At 41.9% G+C, this 24,066-nt stretch overlaps 1 protein-coding gene across 4 annotated transcripts in view; it reads right to left on the bottom strand.

Annotated features, from left to right (window-relative positions):
* nr4a3 (nuclear receptor subfamily 4, group A, member 3) overlaps nt 1-5,846 on the bottom strand; it is a 27,818-nt gene extending 21,972 nt beyond the window's left edge. For 2 of the 4 annotated variants that reach the window (XM_083761364.1, XM_083761365.1), the window contains exon 1: nt 3,658-3,977. The gene's annotated coding sequence lies outside the window, so the exon portion shown is untranslated. Of the gene's footprint in view, nt 1-706; nt 884-3,657; nt 3,978-5,755 lie in introns of those variants that run through there. The other 2 variants (XM_083761367.1, XM_083761368.1) reach the window with 2 other exon arrangements.
* Nucleotides 5,847-24,066: the final 18,220 nt, after the last annotated feature.

The raw sequence follows: 24,066 nt of genomic DNA, 5'->3' as shown, positions 1-24,066 counted from the left end.
AAAGGAAAATAAAATAAAATAAAATAAACCCTATAAACACCTTAATTTGACTTATTTTGGTCTCAGTTTTTCTTTTTCTTTCTTTGGACATTTAAGCTTGTTGGGAAATGGGGGGTCGATATCTATGTCTTATTTGATTTCTCCCTCTGTATTGTGGCCTGTGCGCCTGGCCTCAGCATTCTGTCAGTTTATCTGCTGATTGAAATGTCAACTCGGTCTGCGCCTGGCTGCCGAAACACGCATACACACGCACGCGCGCTGCACAAAAGATCACCAACATGTTAATGCTTAAATTAATGTTAATTTAATTAGGCTATATAATTTCTGTTAGAAGCGTGATGATGGGGTAGAAGGCAATTTAAATTGTCCTAAATTAAATTGTTTCATTTAGCTTATTTCTCTGTAAAACACGCATGGTTACATCAATTATTTATTATTTATTATGCATTTATTTATTAGGCCTTGATGATTTATTGTCGCGCAAATGTACAGCAAAACAGAAAATATCACTTCGAATGAGTGCAGGGTGCATGGTATTTAAATCCAGTATGCCTATGTAATTCTGACAGTGAGAGTGTATAGGCCTATAGCCTATATGGAACAAATTTTGTAGAATTTCACGAACATTCAGGATTTTACTATTTCACATCAACTCAGTGACGGTGGGACTGGGACGGATGACTCGGGACCGAGACCTGTCTTTTACCTGGTGAGAGAGCTTCACGCTGAATGGTGCTGGGTGTCCCGGGTGGAGAGGTGCTGTTGTGACTACGGGTGGGGAAATGTTCGTGGTGCTGAAGGGAGTCGGTGGTGAGAGCAGCGGAGGAACTGTCCTGTCGCCGGTGCTCTGAGCTCGGCTGAGCGCGCTCTTCCGAACCAGGGTCTGGAATAGGAGACACCTGGGTTACAGCCAAAATATGGCTCGCCATGTAAAATAAGCGTTTGAAATATCAGCGTGGGGGGGGGGGGGGGGGAGTCTGAAAATATGCCTATAAGTGAGAGAATCAGATGAAAAAGAAAGTAGGTATTTAGCGTAAAATTTAAGGAACGTGTCACGAATGAATGTCACAATACAAGGACAAGGACAAGGACAAGGACAAAATAGAAGAAAAAACTACACAAAATCATAGCCTATAGTAATTTCATGAGACATGTTTAAAAAGTTAAAGAATTGCATTGATTAGGCCTATATATTTCGTGCATATTTGGTGTTTTCTTTTTCTTTTTTACATTATCATCCTGTTTTTCATTATTGCAGCCCACCGCTGTGGCCGGGCAAATTAATCAGGCTGAAGCTATAATCAATTGTAGACAGTTCACAAAAATATCCTAAAAGGAATGAGTAGGGTAGCCTAGGCATATTTACAATAGTTGTCCGTGTCAGATAACAGCATAGCTTGCCTCTGATTGTCACTGTATTCGCCTGATTAGGGTTCATCCAAGAGAACTCCTGTCTTGAAAGTCGGACCAGCAGAAGCCTCCGTGCGCCCTGAGCTCCAACTGTGTCTCACTCTCGCTGCACTGGAGCGCACCAGCACATTTCAAGGCCCCGAGCGCCCCCTCTCTGCCACACAACTCTCCCCGAGATGTAGCGCTTCTGCTCCGGACGCTGTCTGAAGAGTAGACGACTATTCACTTGTAGGCTACGACTATTCACTATAGTCTACACATATTCACTATAGTCTACACATATATCTGAGTACTATAAATACCATTTAACAAATCGACACAAAGATGCTTACTGTGTAAACGTGGCTACATTTCTTTGATCTGTGACTATTAATGTTGCCAATAACGATGCAGGATAACATTCTATATCTATCTTCGAATCTTGACTGAATAAGAATGCACTTTTCATAATCACAACCTCAGCCTGGACCAGCGTGAATTGCATGCGTCAGGTTTGCGTATAACACCCACAAATAAATTACACATTGGTGGCCTATACGTGGGATTCCTCTTCCACTAAAGTTGAGATATCCTATGAAGTTTTCTATATGAACACCCCCCCCCCCTCCGCTCTCCTCCAGTCCACCCCCTCTTTCCACCCAGGCGACGGGTGAGCCTAGCCTACTGGGCCGCCTGCACCGGTAACCAAGAGAACGGCAAAAGAGCTGGAAAGCACGCGCCCTGGAGCGCCGGTAGCCCCCGGTAGCCCCTCGCGCCAATAAGCCAGACAGCGCGAGGCTTCCAGCAAACAGAAAGAGAAAAGAGGAGAGATAAAGGAGGCTGGGGAAATATACAAGTACAGTAAATTAGCTCAGAGAGCCGGACTGTCAGGTGTGCGCGCGCATGTGTGTGTGTGTGTGTGTGTGCGTGTGTGCGTGTGCGTGTGTGTGTGTGTGTGTGTGTGTGTGTGTGTGTGTGTGTGTGTGTGTGTGTGTGTGTGTGTGTGTGTGTGTGTGTGTGTGTGTGCGCGCGCGCGTGAATGAAAGGGGAGGAAGAAGGAACAAAAAAAAGAAAAGGGAGAAACAGAAAAAGGCAAAAAGTGATAAAAGCATGGAGGCTATAGGCTATAGCTAAACAACATGAAACGTTCTATACTTCTGGTTTTGTTTCAATGAGTGTGATCATGAAGTGCAAAGTCTGAAATGGGGGGGGGGGGGCTTTAGAGAAGAAGACAGTTTGACTGAAGACGCGAAGAGGCAGACAGTTTGACTGCTGACTGACATTCACGGTTGGCCACCAGTCAGGAGATAACTGCACTCTATGCATTAAGCCTTAGGCAATGTGGACTGTTTGGAAAACAACAGTCACCTTTTTAGGTATAATCCTCATACCTGCTTCACGACAGGCAAATTAGGCAATGAGAAAAAGGGAAAAAAAGATAGCTTGGCAGACACATTCTTTGTAATTGCAGTGACTATAGGCTACTGCCAGACAGTTGCCAAATTGAAATAAAATTGGATTTATGAAAGAAAGGGGCGCGCGCGCACACACACACACACACACACACACACACACACACACACACACACACACACACACACACACACACACACACACACACACACACACACACACACACACACGTGGGTCGTGGGATCCTATACTTAATTATGAACCATTGATACCATATACCAGTAGAACAAAAATATATGTGGATTGAGGGCTGGATTGAGACAAAAGCTGATTTGAGATATCCTAACTCAAATTAAATAAAAAGGGGGTATCATGGTTCAGCTCTCAGTTCTTATCTGAATGTAGGTTAATTTCGACTTAGACCATTAGTGCGTCTGAGTCCACTATTCATTGTGAGTGAGAGCGGCATCCCATTTCCATGACAACCAGAAAATATGATACCTTCCCCGACCAAATTGAATTCAAATTCAGCTCCATCTGCCCCCGGCGACACCATGCGCGCAGCCATCCTATCTACAGGCAATAGAACTGCCGTTCTGCCGAGCAAAGCCCTGCGCCATATCAACAGGTTTCTCGCAGAAAGTTTGAGAGCTATACAGACTATAGTATAGCCTATACAGACCGTGACAAAATCAAAATATATCAAGTATGTTAGGCTATATGAACATATTGAATCTATAGTAGCCTAGCCTATATTTTGTTGTTTGCTCCGCGGTCATCTCTATAATACTATAATCTACAGAATATAAAGTTAAGACATTCATTCAGAGATTTCAATTAAAGCCATTTACTTACTTGTTTGCTGTAGAGGTTCCGTCTTTACATATGGCAATAACCTCGTATAGAGTATCCTGTGTATATCCAGAATAATCACCAAAAAGAAAAAAGAAAGAAAAAAAAAGAAAGAAAGAAATAAAAAATATTTAATATTGGAGATAGGCTACAAGATGAAAATAGGCAAAAGTTTAGTTTTCCCCCTCGTTTCCTTCTTTCCTAGTCTAAAGTAAAGTAGAATAAACTCCAGAGTAGCCTACAAGGAGTGTGTTGCGTCCGATCCCGTGTGTGTGCGTGTGTGTCAATGATGATGCCTGCAAATGTGAAGTTGTAACGCGGGTTTGTTTATGTGCGCGGTCTGAGGGAGAAAGTCTAATAGAGCATTTATGTGAGTCTGCCTCCTCATAGAGCGGCTGGTATGCGCTACGTCAATGTGACGCCATGGGAGAGGTGACGTCACTCACTGTAGCTGCTCCCTCGCCGTACAGTACTAGAAACATAAGCCCCGTGCGCTGTGCAAGAGAGAGAGAGAGAGAGAGAGAGAGAGAGAGAGAGAGAGAGAGAGAGAGAGAGAGAGGGAAAAGTTAGTCTTATGGTTGTAAGAGAAAAACGTAAGGGAAAGTCAACAGCCGAGCTGGAGAAAATATAGGCAGAGTGGTAAAGATTATCAAGCACACCTTTACTGCATGTCACCTCCCCATTTCCTGTCAGTTTACGGTCTTTCCCCCCCTTAGACTCTAGGGATATATACTCTAAGGCTTAGAGTATATATAATGAAGGTCCCTCTATAAAAAATATAAAAAAAAGGTGAAAGCCACAAAAAATACTTGGTTCCCCCATGGCCCTGCTAATCTGCCAGTGGCAAAAAATATGTTTTGCCTTCGGCGGATTACGACAGTGGAATATTAGTCTGGTTTACTAGCCAGGCTAGTGAGGCTACACTACACATTTTTCATTCAATATCTTCACTGAAATATAGCAGATCGATCTGATTTTCTACTAAAGTTTTCCCAGAATACGGGTCCTGGGGTTTAAGTGGTTAAGGATTGTTCAACTTCTAAAATAATGATCTTGTCTAGTGTAGTAGTGTAGTGTCTAGTCTATATTGGATAGGCCAGTGGTTTTCAAACAGTGGTCAGGGGACCACCAGTGGTCCTTGAGAGGATTCCAGGTGGTCCCAGCTAAATGATGGAGAGTTGGTCACCAAATGGACCCTTATAGATCTTTAACTCTTGAGAGCGACAAAAAAAAAGTTATTTTACACTCTCAAGAGTTAAATTATTGCAAAACATCTGAATTAACGTTTGCCTGTTATCTCTCCTAAACACAGCATAGAATTGTGGACAGAAACAAAAAAATCTTTAGTTTTGGGTCTGAGACTAAACCTCATTAATGGTGGTCCGTCTGTGGCTCAAATGCTGAATGAATAGAAAATGGTTGAAAACCACTGGGATAGGCCAAGTATCTTGGATTCTTGGCCGATTCTTGACCATCACGATTCACAGGGAACCAGGAAAATGAATAAAGACGGAAAGGTATTAAAATCACAGGAAGGATATAGGCCCTATTACAGCTTACATTATTTAGACATGGTTATTAGGCAATCAAACAGAAGTGAGGTGGTCCACCACAAATCACACCGGTGTGAAGTGAGGGGCGCTCTTATTGTCATACATTCATGCCAACCTCACTTCACATCATCTCATTCTGGCCAATCACAAATTTCCTCCTCTCTTTCGTCAATGTTTGTGCACTGTTTACACACTTTTGTCTTCAATGTTTGTGTTTACAGAGTCACAGACCCTCAAAGCATAGGAGGGGCACTACTAGTGCACTACTAAAAGAAGACAGTGTTAATTTACTGTAATTGCAAAGCCTGTAGCTTAAAACATGTCACACAGAATAACTTCAGCTTGGCTGGTCTTATGTCAGGCATGCATGCTTCCCTATAAGCCTGTAAGTACAGGTCGGTGATTGTATTCCATGAACTTCATAGAACAGATGCTTCTTCTTTTCTGCACCTCCTCCATATTTTAAGTTAAGGCAAAATGTAGGCCTACCCAAGATTCAGCTATGTATTAATTAATCAGACAGTGAGTAGGCTACAATACTTACTTACCGTATGACAGTCAGCCAGGTGTGAGCTGCAGTGTAAATACATACACATGTGAACACTGAATCCTGACCACCAGGCGTGCCCAGCAAACACAAAACTAAACTGGGCTTCTGGAACCGTTGAAGACAGTAAATCGACGAGAGCCAATCACGAGGCGCGTATTTGCTGGCCACGTTCTAATGCTGTCCAATGATCACCCCTCGGGGGCGGGGTCGGGGCTTGACGCACTGAGGCTCGTGATTGACGCAAGCTTTGTTACTAAATTTAGCACCGGGGCGACGAGGCAGTGTGAGATACCAGAGAACCCATTCATTCTGCGGGGCGGGCCCGACTATTTTAGAGATGCGATTGTGATCCAGCCAAGCCAAATATAGTCGTAGACAGGTATTTTTAGCGTAAAGCGTGTCCCCGATTTCACTTGGCATTTGTCGCCTCACTTGTGTGTATTTGCCGCCCGCCAACAAATCAGCCACGAAAGATAGTCGCCATAATGTTGGTCAGTTGATTAGCAGGATATAGTTTTACGGTCAGCTGTTTTGGCCGCCCCACTAGAAACCTCGATGTGTGGAGGTTGTTGATCCTGGTAGATCTCTATGCGCGCTGTGTTTAGGTTTCTCACACACGTATAGTTCGCAGGTTCTTTCCATATCGGAGACGAATTGGAAATGCTGGAAATTTGGGAATCAAAGACTATATTTCGGAAGATATCATGCTTCGACAAACAGAAGCTACCAGGTTTGTGAATGTGAGTGGAGGTTTGTGATTGCGACACAGAACTAACACCAGTTAAAGCAGGGAGGAGGTGTCCGTGTACGAAAAGCGCTGCAGTTGAAGTTAAACTGGTTAGGAGGCAATGTTGCGAAGGCATTTTTACGTCCAATAAAGTGCAGAAAATATGCGGAAGTGTAGCTCGGCGTGATCCGAGGAGTCACGGATTTACTCTACTACCGCTGTCACCAGGGTCGACGGGGTTACCTCGGGATTTCCCTCCCGTTCCTTGCTTGTGAAATCCAGCTGACACACAGCCTACTCACTGTACAATATACTGTACAAGGTTCTGCGCCGGGAACTCATGGCAGTAAGGAAAAAGTGTACAACCATCTTTTTTTACCCAAGACGAATTAGTTTTCAAGACGCCTTTCCCCTCATAATTTCACTTCCACTCCCATTCGGAATGGATGAAATCGAAATGTTAAGAAATAAGAACAGCATCACGAGTCACGACTGCCATGGAACAGCAAAAACGTGTCATTATTGTCTATGTAGTGCAGTACACTAACACTATACTAGGTATAGTGTACATAGTACATACAATCTTCTAATCAATATTGTAGTAGTTTTATTGTAAGTATTGCATCTCATTCTCTGCTATAATTCCCATAGATAAAAAACACCCTCCTCACTTAATAAGAATAACAATAAAAATGTTTTCCAATGGTTTGAATACTTGGCAGAAAAATTCAAATTCAAATTCGATTTTATTAGACCTAACAAAAAAAGCCTGTGGCTTGTTTCCACAGTGCCATGTTAACATACACACAAGTCTGACACAAGTCCTTGCATGTGTTTAGATTCATGATCATTGTACTAAAGCCAAACAATTATAGCCTAAAACCCTAAATGGTACATTTTTCACTGCCAAAGCATCAACACACACACACACACACACACACACACACACTCACACAACATGGCATTAAGGAAAAGGTGTACAATCATCATTTGGAGTTTTCAAGACACCTTTCCCCTCATAATTTCTTCACTTCCACTCCCATTCGGAATGGATAAAATTGAAATGTTAAAAGAAACAGCAAAAACGTTTCATTATATATCCTGTCTATGTACAGTACACTAACACTATAATAATTATAGTGTACAATATACCAATCATCATTGTAGTAGTTTTATTGTAAGCATTGCATAGCCTATCTGCTATAATTCCCATAGATAAAACTCCCTCCTCACTTAATACAAATAATAAAAAGGTGTTCCACTGGTTTGAAAAAATAACAGAAAAGTACAGTTGAATAGAAAGTCGATTTTATTGGACATAAAAACCAAAGAAAGCCCAGGCTCATTCACAGTCCAATGTAAACATACACACAACTGACAAGTCATTACTTACTTAGACTTAGTTCCTCTCGTTCCTATTGGAACATTGGGCGACGAGTCCTCTCCATTTACTCCGGTCTCTGGCGACCCTTCTTGCTCCGTGCCAACTGACACCCATCTCGCTTATGTCTTCCTTCGCTGTCTGTCTCCATGTCTTTTTTGGCCTTCCTCTTTCCACCTTCTGGCATCCAGTCCATTGCCACACTTGCCGGTCTCTCTCTTGGCAGTCGGAGTACGTGCCCAGCCATTCTCCTTCTTTCATCGATGATGACAGACAGTGGTGCTACCCCTGCCCTTCTCATCACCTCCTCATTGTGATGTGGTCTCTCCATGAGATCCTCAGGACAAGTCATTACATGTGTTTAAATTAATACATTGTACTAAAGCCAAACAGTTATAGCCTAAATGGCACATTTATGAATAGGCATGTTTAGGAATGTTTACATTCATGCCAACCTCGCTTCAATCAATCTCTGCCTCTCTCTCTCTCTCAAATGGTGTACAGTATAATCATAGTACCTGTTGATCATGTTTTAGAAAAATCACGGCACTCCATCTTTAAGTTTAAATGTTGTCTTTTTCACTGCCAAAGCATCAACTCACACACACACACACACACACACACACACACACACACACACACACACACACACATACCCTGTCTCTTGCTGTCTGTATGTTTACTATCTGTCTGTCTGCGCAACCCCCCCCCCCAGCTGTGAACTCATGTTGTGATGTGACAGCACGTCTCACAATAATCCCGATTAGTCTGGTACCTTATTATTCCAGTAGATAAATTATAGCCGACACGGAAGCGATTACAGATTATAACTGGATATGAATCGGCCCATTCGGCCGTGTCCACCAGTTGAGTCGGTTGTGCACAAAATTGCAAGGTGAACTGTCACCCGCCTCTCTGCATGCCATGTACTGTATATTGAATGCTTGTCCCTGAAAGTGCTGTTTTACCAGTTAAGCTCTATATGAATTGACAATAAAAACAATTGCGGTGCCAGGTTGAAAGTGGTTAATATCCCACACATTTCATAGTACCTGTATATTCCTCCACAACCTCGTAGTAATGCCGTTGGAAACTATAAGCAACGTGTGGCAGGTTTTTTGCTGCCCTTCCATGTGCAGAATAGTTTTCCTAACTCCATCCAGGGGATGCATACATACATGCCCTTTTCACAGTTCTTGGACTTCTTAGAACTCACTTTTTATGTTTCTATCGTGTTTTTCTTTTCTCTCCTACTCTTACTCTACCTTTACCTCTACCTCTCTTCTCATGAAAAAAAGAAAAAAAGGAATTCCACCCACTGCTTTACACCTGTAATCCTGTCATGTGACAACAATGGTGATTCTGATTCTGACCTTCATGTTTTCTTTCAGGGATTTACTGTAAAGTGACCGTCTCCCCTCTTATCCTTTTGGACCATGCTGTATTTCATTCATCACCTTGTCAGTGACAGCAAATCCTTAATTTGCCAGGTAAGCTAGTCTCTGATTTTGCCACATTTTATACATAAAGTTGGTAGCTAAATACTGTAACAATTATACTATACATTCTTCTCCTTGTTCTTGTTAATTGGCCCTGGGTGCAACACTTGTTATATGGGATTGAAGTGTAATCACACTGAAAAGTTAACCAGTATGACCAGTATAACCTGTTGATTAGTAAAAGTTGAAAGAAACTATTAGGCCTACAGCATTGACATATTTATGATGGAAGAAGTCAGGGCCTTTATAATATGGAGAGATCTTTGAGTGCACACACTCTTAAGGGCCTTTCACAACAATAATTATCTACAAACATATATAACAATAATAATGTGAAGATAATCATACACTGATGAATCATAACATTCTGTAAACATGTTGAATGTGACTGATGTGTTGAATGTGGTGCCCTGTAATGTAAACTGTTAAACTAGCTTTGAAAGTGATGCCAACAATATAATTTGCTACTGTTGTCATCATCATAGTTGAGCTGTGCATTGAGCCCTCCACATTGAGCTAGACATTTCCTTTAAATGACATATTTATAGTCACTGTTATAATCTCCACTCTTAGTGTGGACGTCCCTTTGCCTATAAACCTTTGCGTTACATACTTCTACAGCACAGTACAGTATGCTTCCATCGCAGTGCTGTGTGGGAGCAGCACATTCTGCACACGGAACGCACTGAACTCTGGCAATCACAAAGCAGAAGTGAAAAGTGATTGTGTCACTGAATGCACTCTCTATGTCTACGGCGGGTGAAGGCACCGGCACTCAGCGCTCTGGTGACATTGGAGAAAGAGGGGAAGCAGAGAAAGAGAGAAACAGAGGAAGGCTTTTATCTCCGTGTCACTAAATCTGCTCCAACTGTACGTCAGAGTGCGAGGGAGGACGGGAAGAGGTGGTGGTGGTGGAGGGGGGGATCACTGGCGCAATCGCAGGGCGCTCAATGGTGGTATTCTTCCTCTTAGAGTCTTAGTGTGGACACACACACACACTCACTCACACAGACACACGCATACAGCAATACCAGGGGGGATTCCCCTTGGGACTACCCAAGTGAAGTAATACAACCCATCACGGCCTTATCACACCAGTGCCCACAGACAGACAGGAGTGCTGAGAAGTGTTTTCCAAGAACCATGCCACAGGAGGTAGTACTCCGCTTAGGGGCTCTGGGCACCCATATGATGTTACCTCAGGTAATGTTACCCTTTTCCAACAGAGTGAAGGTGGCAGCACCCAGCAGGGATGTTGTTTAGTTATCCGTGCTTGATGGGACGGCAGATTTATTGCTTCTTTTCATTCCCTTATACTGCTATCAAATTTAATGTTTGATTGTGTCGATATGTTTGAGCATGAGATGATACGCTATGTAGCAATCCAATCCAATCCTGGCCATGGTGGTAGTCCCCTTACGGGTCCAGTCTTACACTTTCAGAGTGAAATTAACACTCAGCGTTTTACGGTGTTGTTGCGCTGCAAGCATGTAAAAGAAGGTCTTTTACAACCGATACACCTGTACAGTTTAAAGGGATAGGAGATATTTGTACTATTCTATTTATTGGATTAATAAATGTAATGTCACAGGGAAACCCGTGCCCTATAGACAGTAAGGAGGATCACTGCACAGCTGCTTCCCAAAACATTCAACAGCAAGCCGGCTGGGAAGGGGTTTTAATAGTGGTGTTGCATGTTTTCCTTACAGGTGTATATCTGAAAACATTCTCAACAGGAGGACTGAAAGAGTTTTAAATGTTTATTTATTGACACTGGGGAGATGTAATTATTTGTAGGGTCTGCTGTCTCTCCTGTGCACTGTGCAGTGCTGGCAAACCTGTTGATTGAAATGAGCCAAGCACTGTAGAGGAGGAGGGGCGGCTGTGTGTTGTATCAGGTTTTGGCTTTATTACTTGAGCAAGCAGACCACGCAAGTATTGTGGTCGCCTGGAAGTGAAGTGGTATGTATGTATGGTATGCATGTCTCTAATTGGCTATTGATGGTGACATAATTAAGATATGTTTCAAGATATGTTTCAATGTTGGGTGGGTAAAAGGTATGGCCTACTTGTGTGCAATGCATTTCTGTGTGTGAGTGCATTTCTAGTTACTTGCGTGCATTTCTAGTACTGTGGTCAGCTGGATCAAAAGTGGTATGCATGGTATGCGTGGTTATAATTGGCTGTTGATGGTGACGTAATTAAGATATGTTTCAATGTTGGGTGGGTAAAAGGTAACGTATGTATGTATGTATGTATGTATGTATGTACCGGTATGTCGGTAAGAATGGTGGTCCCTTATTGGCTGTTGACGGTGACGTAACTAAGGTATGCTTCAAGGTAAGTATTTTATAGAGGGGCTGATAGTAAGTTCGTAGAGGTCGGCAGGACTTGCTAAATCTGCAAGTTGGCACCTTGACAGAGTGCATTTCTAGTTTTCGATGGTGACGTAATGATGATATGTTTCAGTGTCGGGTGGATTAAAGGTAATGCCCCTATGTATACATGTATGTAATCTGACATCACTGCCATATCAAGCACAAGTAATCATCACGCCATATGCTGCTACGGGACATACGCATCAAACGACCCAAGTAACCACAGTATACCGCTAATCAACTTACAAATTACATAGTATATACCGACACTGAAACATATCTTTATTACGTCATCATTGGGAGCCAGTTATACCCTGGCATTGGTACATATCTTCATCACATCATATGCTGCTACGGGACATATGCATCAAACGACCCAAGTAATCACAGTATACCGCTAATCAACTTACAAATTACATATACATAGTAGTACATACTGTAGAGGCAATTCCTTTAATCCACCCGACACTGAAACATATCTTTATTACGTCACCATTGAGAGCCAGTTATACAAGTACTTGCACGCTCTGCTTGCGCACTAGTAGGCCTACTTGGGTGCAACAAGCAAGTAGGCACTCGACAGAGTACAGTTCTAGTTACTTGCGCAAGCAGAGCACGCAAGTACTAGTTTCATCCAGGACGATGTTCGATGCGTATGCGCCGTCCCAGCATATGACGTAATGACTTGTGCCTGATACGGCAGTGGTGCCAGACTACATACATGTATACATGGGGGCATTACCTTTAATCCTCCCGGCACTAAAACATATCGTCCTTACGTCACCATCGAAAACCAATTACACCCTGGCATTGGGTCCTTTAATCCACATCTTTATTACGTCATCATTGAGAGCTAATTATACCAGTTATACCTTGACGTCATATGCTGGGACGATACATACGCATCAAAAGGGGCGCAAAGTAACCACAGTATACCGCTAATCAATTTACAAATTACATTATACATATAGGCATTTCCTTTAATCCACCCGACACTGATCGACATATACGTCACTAACCTGCATTAACCTGCACTTTGGAGAGGTAAATACAATACGAAAGCCTGCATTGGTGGACTTTTTGGAGCCTTTTCACACACAGTTTAACATCTCTAGAGATTGACTAGGGCGCTGTTTCTCCTTTATTTGCCGATGGGTTCTCAGATTGAGTACATAACATAACAGAGTGCAGATGAAGTACAGAAAGTGTGACCTGCAGAGGTGCTGTAATGAGGGAAAGGGAAGGGCAATGACTGTAATAGGAACACAGGCTTATGTGATGTGGTTTGTATCATCTCTGTTTAGTTCCATCTTGTTTTGCTCTTCCCTGGAGCAGTTGTACAGATGGGTCTGCGCAAAGCCCTTAATGAACTAACAATATATATTACACACACACACACACACACACACACACACACACACACACACACACACACACACACACACACACACACACACACACACACACTCACACTCACACACACCTTGTGGGCTGAGTGGCAGGTGTGTATCAGACAGGTTGCAGCATGCTGCACCACAGAGCAGTATGAACTTTCTTTTTCTAACTCTAGGTCGTCCTCCATCGTAGCTTCCAGTCATCCCTGTTCTCCATACATCTGGCCAGCTCGTTGGTGCTTTGCTCAGATAGACAGGGAAACTATATGCTGTTTTCTCTGTATTTAACTTACTTATCTAGGTGCAGGCTGTATCTGATGAACTGCACCTTTTGTGTTTTGAATTATAACTTCAACCCACAATAAGCTAAACTGGTTTGCCTTGTTTGTGATGGTGGTTGAACCATCGAAATATTTGACCTGGGGTAGACTCTGTGAGCTTGTAGATTGCCTTTATTTACGTGGTTAAAGCACATTTGAACAATCTATTCTATGGTATGAGTATGTTAATTCAATATACATAACACAACAGCAGTGACTGGAGGTGTTCTCCCTGCTCTTCTGTTGTGAAATGTATATTCTGTGGATCACATAGGATCACTATTTGTAGTAGTAGTATTGCCGGAAACTCAAAGCGCAATATTTCCCCTGGCCAATCTTAGCCCAGCAGTCGAAATTACGGCCTCTGGATTCAAACCACGGGTATGACACAAATCTTAAGCCCTAACCACACCAAAGGGTCACCATGCAACTCCTTGGGTCCAAACGGTTGTAAGGAGTTGCATGGTGACCCTTTGGTGTGGTTTGGGCCATTCCATGCGTTGAATCACTTGGGACAACGTGGGACGACGCGTGTCAACATGCAACAAGACATCACACCGCTGGGATAAAACCGTCTTGACCCTTTGGTGTGGTTAGGGCTTTACAGATTGCAACTTTAATGCAAAAGTTTTGAGATGAATAATTGGACCTAATAGAACACACATGTGGGGGGGTTAGAGGTGGTGTTATCATATTTATCTTTAATTTATCATAAATTTAGCATGATGCTGAATTTGCTGATTACTATGTTGTTGTTCCGACTTTGAGTGCTGTTTCTGTACCGGAATACAGGTTAAAAGAAAAAAAAGAGAAAAAGAAAGAAACACTGCAGACAATGGAAATGTGTTATTGTGCAATGAGGGATTGCATAATAGTACAAGATACAATTGAACATTCCTATCGGTGGTTCAGGCAACTTTGTCTGGTTGGCTTTAGATGGGTGTCTGATATAATTCTTTCCAACGGGAGTTGAAAGCCATTGTCCTGCATGAAAGATTTGGAGCTACCAATGTACCAATATAAAGTCTGTGTGAAGGCTTCTTACTTAACTAATTATTACGGGTGAATTAAAGTGCATATGACAGTCATTCATATGTTTCTATGTGGAAATAGACCTACCGTATGTGTGAAGTGGGTGGATGACTCAAACTGGGAATCACTTGTTTAAAAGGCCACTTCTAGGAGTTGCCAGAAATAGCAACATCTCTGAGTTTGTGTGTTGCAACATTTGACTGAGTATCAGTTGGAATACCCCTGTGATTGTGTTTAGATCAAGTTATAGAAGGGTAAACAGAATCTCTTGGTTGAGGTAGGTGTCCACTTGGGGATATCTCTCAGCTCACCACTTACTGTAGGTAAGCATGTGCTCTGGTCACAAACCGGATTATTAACAAACAATGTCACAATGTTTATAAGCAATTTATATTCAGATGTTTTAGGATGGTGGGGATTGGGAATCACCCGGTGAATGGCCAATCGCATAGCCCTGTCTGTGCTAGTGTATACATTGGGGTATAGTATGGGCATACGTGTGTGTGTGTGTGTGTGTGTGTGTTTGCGCGCGCATCGAGCCAAGTTATCTGTTTATAATGCAACACCGTAGCGCTTTAGTCACTTAGGCCTCGCTGTACTCTGACCCTTCCATCCATCCATCCATCCATCCATCTTCAACTGCTTATCCGTAGTCGGGTCGCAGGGGGCAACAGCTCCACCAGAATGCTCCAGACTTCCCTCTCCAGAGCAACATTAGTGACTTCCTCCTGGGGGATCCAGAGACGTTCCAAGGCCTGTGAGTCGATGTGTTTCCTCCAACTGCGCCTTGGTCTGCCCCGGGGTCACCTCCCAATACTATGTGCATCAACAACCTCCCTAGGGAGACGCCCGAGAGGCATCCTAAACAGATGCCCGAACCACCTAAGCTGGCTCCTTTCCAGGCGAAGAAGCAGCAACTCCAAGTTTCTCTTAAGTGACTGAAATTCTCACCCTATCTCTAAGGGAGATGCTAGCCACCATAGGTGAGACCCTGAGCCTCAGTTACATAATTGCATGTCAGTTTTGTGTGTCGAAAAGAACCAATTTACAAGTTCAGCAGTTTTGGTGTATGACACCAACGTGCGACTAAGTATAAAACAGCAGTAACTCTTAATTCAGTTTAATTTGTTTAGTTTTCTGTTCAATAACCTATCAAACATTTGCCACATTTAACAGGCTTTGGTGCATGTGTGTGCACGCACGCACGCACACACACACACACACACACACACACACACACACACACACACACACACAGAGATAAACAAATAGTTGCATTTCTGCATTAGTCATGGTCGTGGGCAGATGTGGAAAGTTCCCTTGTTTGGGCTGTCCCCCCCCTGCTGCTGACACATATAGTTTTGGATTCACGGTTCCAAGTAATTTCACACTGGACCATAGAATATGCCTGTGTATACTGATTTGATTTGACTTGATTTGATTTGATACAGGTCATACAGCAGTCCAAGGATAAACACAACAAAGTCCTAAGTCTTATTTCCATTGTGGTCTTCACAAGTAACAATTAATATACTATCTATCTTTAGAAAAATTACCTTTTACAGAGGGACCTTTTATAATAGCCAAGCTTTAGTCTTAAAAGACCTCAGATTGGTTGTCAGTTTGACACTTAATAGAAATGTCTGGATTTCCGAGGCTAGACGATATCAAGGCTGTTCCATTGTGTAGCACCTATTTGAAATGTCTCACAATCATTACAGCCTGTATAGTTTACAGACTGAATAGTTTGAAGAATGTTAACTTTTGATGTACAAGAGAAGTAAGAAAAAGTCTCACTCTAGAGCTTGCTTTCATAGCAGGAGTATGTTATTACTTTATATTCAATTTCTTCCTTATTTATAGTTGTATTATTTGGAATGTACACTTTTTGCCATCTGCAAAAAAATGCTTTTGTATCTTCACCTAAAGTTTCCATAAAAAACCCCACTACTCGTGTATTCTGTACATGGCCACTGACAATACCCACATTTGTTCAAGAGATGTATGGCAGGCTCTGAAGTTTGGAGCTCTTTCATTTAGAGGGGAAAAAACGTGTAGGAACGCTAGACTGTCCAGTAAATGACAGATTCAAAAATGATTTATTATAAGAATATTACATTATGAAATTTAGAAACTCGTGGCAAAATAATTGAATGAAGGTAACTCTCAGTCTCCACACATTTAACAACCCAAATTGCACAGTGCCAATTGTGGCTTCACACATGTATATATGCATGGTTATCACTTCCTTCAGTCAAAAACGAGTCAGGTTGATCTTTCTCACTGGTGGATATATTATAAACTTTCTGGTACAAAGGATCCAATGTCAAACTGGTAATGTAAACATAAATAAACAAATGCTCAGAATAAACATAGCAAAAACATACAATACATTATACAACAAACGTAATAAAGGAAATACACTTTTAAACTAACATACCTCACTGGCTGATCAAAAAAAAAGGGAATGAGTCCACTGGTGCCCATGAACATACTGTAACTGCGCAAAACCAGCAATACAATACATCAATCAATAAGACATTCACAGTCTTGAGTTCGATATTCAACATATTAGGAACAAACAGACAAACCTAGATCTCCCGGGTCATGCCAAACCACCAATGTACGTCATAAACAGAGTTAATGTATACCTGACACCAGAACATAGTGTTCCGGCATAAAACTAAATAATTGGCACTTCCGTAACTCCAAACAACCAATTAACATGAAACAAATATATCATGTCAGCAATAAATAAATCAAATTAGGGAAAACTAGAACAAAATAATTGCAAATAAAAATATGGCAGCCAACCCTCAGGTACTTGAAAGTGTGCCATAGAAAAGAAAAGGTGCAGCAGATTTGTGCTTGTATATATATGCCTGTATGATCTTGTCTGTGCATGGTGGTTACAATGTTTAGAAGAGTCGTTTCCAAAGATTTTGTGAAGGATAACTCATCATCTATGTGGGTTTGTCAAACTACAAGAATTTGATGTTAGTGTATGTTGTGGTGTAGGTGAATGGTTTAGATACAGTAGATAGATGGATAGCCAGACCTTTATTGATCCCTGTGTGTACTACAAATAAGTAGAATTAAATAAGTAATCGGACCTAGCCATTTCCACTTAGGCTGACAGGGTTAGCATAATGTATAAAACTCATACATTTAAGCATAACGGAGTCTCCCGTCAATCCGACAGATGAGTAGAAAAGCAGTTATATTATTTCCTCTTAGCGTGGGAGTGTAGCCCTGTATCCCTGGGACACACAGTCTTCCACAGAATTTTGTTGAGATGAGAGGTCCACGTTTCCTGCTGTCTTTCTTGTCTTGGATGGATTCTACTCTTGCCAGTTTGAGGTCTTGATGCCTTGGATAACCTGGTGCCTCCACCTATATCTCTGTCGGCAGCTTAATTTATCCTCAAAAGTTTGCTGCATCAATGTTGCAGCTTCTGTTGTTGGCCTTCAGTGTGTCTCTGAAGTGGAGAACTGGATGTGACGACAGTAGGTTGTCCAAGTTTCACAACTATAGAGCGTCGCAGTCCCTCCCCCTTTCAGAACGACGAGTGGCCCAGGAAATGATTCTCCATTCATTTTCTCCATAGGCTTTTCAAAAAGTATTTTTTTAAAGATGGTTACGTCGCGGACAAAGCCAACTCAGATCGTGACAAATCATTACAACAAACACAATATTTTGGGCTGATCAAATAATTAGAAAGAAGAAAATAAAGGCAGGCAACAACACTATTTGTTTTGTTTTTCTTGTTTTTCTTGTTTTTTATTTGATCGGCCCAAAACATTGTGTTCATTGTCATGATTTGTCACGATCCGAGTTGGCTTTGTCCGCGGCGTAACCGTCTTTAAATAAATACTATTTGAAAAGCCTATGGAGAAAATGAATGGAGAATCATTTCCTGGGCCACTCGTCGTTCTGAAAGGGGGAGGGACTGCGACGCTCTATAGACAGCAGTTTTTGTGTGCAGCTTTATACCACGGTTTTGCTTTTTAAATCAACTTTATTTAAATTATTCAGGGTACAATTCATGCAGTCATATATTACATTAATTGGAATTGGTATTTGCCACAGCCAAACATGCCCAGGATCTGCCATAGGCCCTCACGATTGACTGTATCAAAGGCCTTGGTAAGGTTGACAAACACCATGAGGCCTTTGTGCTGCTCTCTGCATTTTTCTTGCAGCTGGCGGATGGCAAAGATCATGTCTGCCTGCATGGAAACCACATTGGGATTCAGGACAACATTCTTAACTACATGGCTGATGAGCCGGTTGAGGATGATTCTCGCTAAGATATTTCCTGCGATGCTCAGGAGGGATATACCACAATGGTTATCACAGGATGCCCTGTCCCCTTTCCTCTTGTAGATATGCACTAATGGATGTGTCCTTGTACTTCAGCCTTCTGCCAGATTACCTGGAACCGGGACGTTAGCTTCTCTACTAGTGCCATACCTTCCTTCTTGTACTGTAGATGTCTGTAGACAACCCATCACCTCTTGGTATACAGAAGTGCTCTGTTGGTGGTCTGTCTCTGCACTAGCCAGTTCAGCTTTCACTGGCAGCTGGGGTATTGCGGCAATAATTGCCTCATGAAATAAATCAATCAATCAATCGTGTCAGCAATAAATAAATTAAGTTAAGAAGAACTAGAACAAATTAATTACAATGAACCCATTGATGCCTGAGGCCGAATCTGGGAACGCCTTCTAGGGCCTGACCTAAGGTTTCTGAAAACCTTCAAATTCTGATGATTTCTTTTTAAATAGTTATGTTGCTACATGTATGGCAATAGCTGATGAGACACAGAGAGCGCGCCGGCATCAAGGGTAGAACAACGTATACGTTGCACCAGGCGTCAATGGGTTAACAAGGAGCCTGTATGATTTTGGCTGTGCCTATCGCGCTGTGTATGGTGGTTACAATGTCTAGAACAGAGGTTTTCAATCTTTTTCATATCAAGGCCCATTATTTACCCAGCATTTGAGCCACGGACCACCATTTGATGAGCTTTAGCCTCTCAGACCCAAAACGAAAGAGTCGTGTTTAAGTTGTATCTAAACACCGATAAGCATATTTGCAACCTTACATTTAGATGCCATTGGAACTATTTGTATTAAAACTTTTCAATCAAAGTCACAACACATTTTCACAAGATTTATTTAAGATGCTATCTTAGAATAGACCGTCACCTTTTTGACAGTGCAGAAACAGAATTGACTTCCTTGATGCATCAATTAAGTGTCAACGACCATCAGCTGGTCACAGTCACAGACACTCATCCTCTGCAGCACTCTAAAGCCCATCACACACCGTCTGCGACCGCTGCGCGTCAAAACAGCCACCTCCATTATTTTCAATTAACATATCACACACCGGCGGCGTCCGACGCGCGCTGACGCCTCGCCTGACGCGCCGATAGAACCAGTTCTATTTTCCAGGCGGCGCCGCGCCGCGCGGCAACGCATCAAATAAGTAGACTCAAAGTCTGACCTAGCCATCTCTACTTAAGCTGACAGGGTTAGCATAATGTATAAACTCATAAATATAAATATAGGCATGTATATACTATCACAGAGAAGATTGTGTGCACATCTCAATGTGTATATTTAGGCCAGGTACTGGATGTCAGGCATCAAGGCAAACAAAGCAAATATTACGTTATTTGCCTGATGAAGACCTTGTAGGTCGAAACGTTGCAATTTGTTGCCTCTAAATAAAGTAAGTCTCTGAGCTCTAGAAACTAGTGTGCGGATATTATTTATCTTCCATAAGTATACTATCACCAGTAATATGAATATACTTCTCTATGAATGGAGGTGTGCAAACAATCAACAGTAGATGCAAAAGGAGGAGAGGACACTGGAGCAGCTCGGACATTTTAACGAGAGTCATTCATGACTCTGATGAAGACCTTTTAGGTGGAAACGTTAGTCGTTTGTATACTAGCACCTAAATCAAAATAAAAAAAATGTCCGTGCTGCTCCCGTGTCCTGTCCTTTTTTGTTCCTGTGAAGCACCGGACCAGCCGTTTTAGGCTTGAGGCGCGTCGGTAGACTCCTTTTGTAATCATAATCAACAGTAGATATTAGGCTGATTCGTGTACGGTGTAAGCTGGCCTACACAGTGGGTACAATATATGGATAATACTGTATGTACAATATTGAAATGGCCTGTTAAAGGTATATTCAGTGATTTCACTCAAAAAACCTTAGGTTTCGTTTTTGGCTGTGGGACCCAGCCTTTCGTCCAATCAGGATAGAGAGTCAAAAACGAAACCTAAGGTTTTTTGACCCCCAGGGGTTAACTGGGGACAGGGAGGAACTCCTTATATGGTCAGCACACTCTATAGTAGGGAGGATTATCACAACAAAACAAAAAAATAAGTGATATTTGAATTAAGTGAAATCACTGAATATACCTTTAAGCATTTTCACTTTTCAGCGCACACATCTGCATACACTGCAAACACCCACCTGACTGTATAAATGAACCCACTACTAGAATACTAGACCAAGACTAGACCATTGCTGCCTGGATCTGATCTCCCTTGTTTCTAGAACACTTTAATTAAATGCTGTTTATTTTGATGTAGTTGAAATTGAGAACCTTTAAATTGTTTTGTGGGAATATCTTTTTTATGAGAATCCAACTACACTAAAATGGAAGGAAATTAATTGTTGGTGTTGACGTGTTGTACATTTAATAAAACTAATTTAATAAAACTAAAACTTTAATAAAACTGACTGACTGAATTAGAATTTAATTTCAAAATTATGATGAAAATTGATGATTTAGGGTTTGACCGATCAGAGTTCACTAAAGTCCACATATGTTCACTAAAGTCCAGGTGAAACCAAAGTGAAAATGTCCCTTCCTGAAAAACCTGAAAATGTTGTTTTAGCTGCAGGTATGTGTGTGTTTAGTATAAACTTTACGTTCTTGGTAGCCACCTACAAACAGTCTGCCTGACCTTGGTCAATGCATGTGTTCGCATTCTCAACACGCACACACACAAAGACACAAGTTTGTTCATGGTTTGGATTATACGTGAGTTGAAAAGAAGAAATGTATGTTTAATACATGTTTGTTCTCTAAAAAGTAATTTGTGTTATGCTTATTCCAGACAAAATAAGGCATGCAGGTACATCCATTCAAAACTACCGGTATACTGTATCTGTCCTTGTATGTGATGTATTCTACATTGAATTACCTTGGAAAGCTGCTAAGTTTCAGGGTATATCAGTAATGACTGATGGATAGCCTGACCCTTTGGCTGGTTAGTGGGATTCTACTAGCCTAGGCACATCAATAAAATAATGCTGAAAATTAACAAGCTTGTTATAGGCTTACTGTATGTATCATCTGTGTGTATACTGTATGTATCATCTAGCCATTATTGAGCTAGAGCAAGTCTTGAGCTTTTGGCCGAATTAAAAAAAAGAATATGATTATGTCAAATAATCACAGAATGTCACTGCACTGAGAGACATGCAGCTGCTGTATACTCCCACAGCTGCTCTATACATCTTCTTACAACAGTGGTTTACCAGATTTTGCCGTCTGTGCTGCTAAATAACACCATAAAACTGCCATTACCAATTTCATCTCACGCACCCCCTAGATTAGAAGGCGTTCGCGCACCACAAGGGGTGCACGCACCACAGTTTGGGAACCCCTGATCTAGCCTATCATTATCACAGGGATGCAGGGGTTAACAGAGCTGCTCCTGCAGTCTAAAATGGCATGAATGGGTGTGGCATATATTGGGAGTTATATATGGGGTTCTATTGGGCAAGTGAAGAGAAATGGCTGCTTACCTGGCTGCTCCACTGGTCTGCACACGTGCCCCTCCAGGACAGGCCTGGCAGTGGTGATTGGCTGTATGGGAGAGTGAAACTCAGTCAAGATGCATATTACAGACATTGCTGACGTAATCAAAAATATGTGAAATGGCAATACTGTTTCTTCTCTCATTTTCTTTGGTCTGTGGTTCTCAGTTGTTCGGGAAATGAACAAAATTGATTTAATTGTAGCCTTCTCCAGGTTGAAACACTCTTCTGCCTCTGCAATGACAAAATAGTTACTGTTTTAACTTCATCAAAACCACATCTTACATAATAGCCAGGCTTTCTCTTGCCTTTTGAAGGCTCCGTCCGATTTTCCAGTTGCGCTCTCAGCTCATGGGTCCCTTCCACCCCCACACTCACTCACAGCCCATTGAATGGTGGCGCTCCACCCACAATGGAGGAGTTTGGGGCTCAGAGCTCTGCCAAGCTGCGGGCTGTGTTCCTGGTCTACCTAACGTATATTTCACTCATTGATTCTGTTAGATCTATGGTACAGTATATGGTTCTGATCTCATACAGTATGTGGCCTGCGTGGCTTATGGTATGCTATAGAATGGCAGCGTTGCATGTTCCTGTGAAAGGCAACGTTGACTAATGGGTTATCCAACACACTTTTTAGTTTAAGCCTTTATTTGATGGTGATTGTGAAAATAGGATATCCACGATTAGCCTATCCCGGACATTTGATGGTCAGATTCTGAGCCTCTCTACCAATGGCAAAACCATATCTGATCTGATCAAAATTAGACATAAAATTGCTGTAATTGAAGAATTGCACACACAAAAACAACAACATGGCCCCCCAGCATGTGGCACCCTAGGCCATGGGGGTTCTCAACCTGTGGGTTGGGACCCCCAGGGGGGTCCCCCTATGATTTTGGGGGGGACCTGTTTTCATAAATAAATAAAAAGAAAGAAAGAATGGATAAAAAAAAACGTACTGCATCAAAAGTAATCAACAATGTTCTTGTGTGTTTGTCTTTAATTGAGTTAAAAAACCAATAAATATGAGTTATAAAAAAAAGTAATCAACAAACTATACTACACAACGCCTCGCAATGCGTATAGTTTGTTGATTACTTTTAGCTTGTAGATCGGATATTTTCACAGTATTTATCAAACTAGGCCTAATGTAATACCTCAACTCTTACAATTAATTCCAGGTGCTTCTCAGGTTGGGTTGTCCCTCCCCCCCCCCCACCTAACTTGCTCCAGAGTTTGGTAATCTTTCACTTTACCTGCATATCAGAGCTGGCCCGGAACAACTCAAAATGGGACGTGAGTAATCGTATGTTAAATCACAACTAGGGCTAGGAGTAGGACTAGCTTTACCATAGAGATCTCTGCCCAAAACAGTGACAACAAGACAATCTGTAGCATGATGCCATGCTTTATCTGAGATACTGGTCAGAGGCAAGCGTTCCAAAAGCCCTCTCTCTCTCTTCAACTTCGCCTGGGTGCAATAATCTGCTTTACTCACCGGATGTGATTCACCTAACTAACTCTCTGAGAGAGAGAGAGGGCTCTGTAATCTAAATGTTTGGTTGGTAATGTTTGGGAACTTTGGGGAGTGTGTTTCTGAGATAAATCAATCCTTTCCTGGCTTTAAAGGCTCTAAACCTTGATTTGACAAAAGTCATTCAGAAAATGTACACTTGGAGGACAAATATGTGGAACTGCAGGACATTCCAAGATGACAAATTGAGAGAT

This window comes from Protomyctophum parallelum (genome assembly GCF_964188405.1).
Source record: "Protomyctophum parallelum genome assembly, chromosome: 3".
Taxonomy (NCBI): Eukaryota; Metazoa; Chordata; class Actinopteri; order Myctophiformes; family Myctophidae; genus Protomyctophum; species Protomyctophum parallelum.
This window is presented reverse-complemented; position numbering and strand designations above follow the sequence as displayed.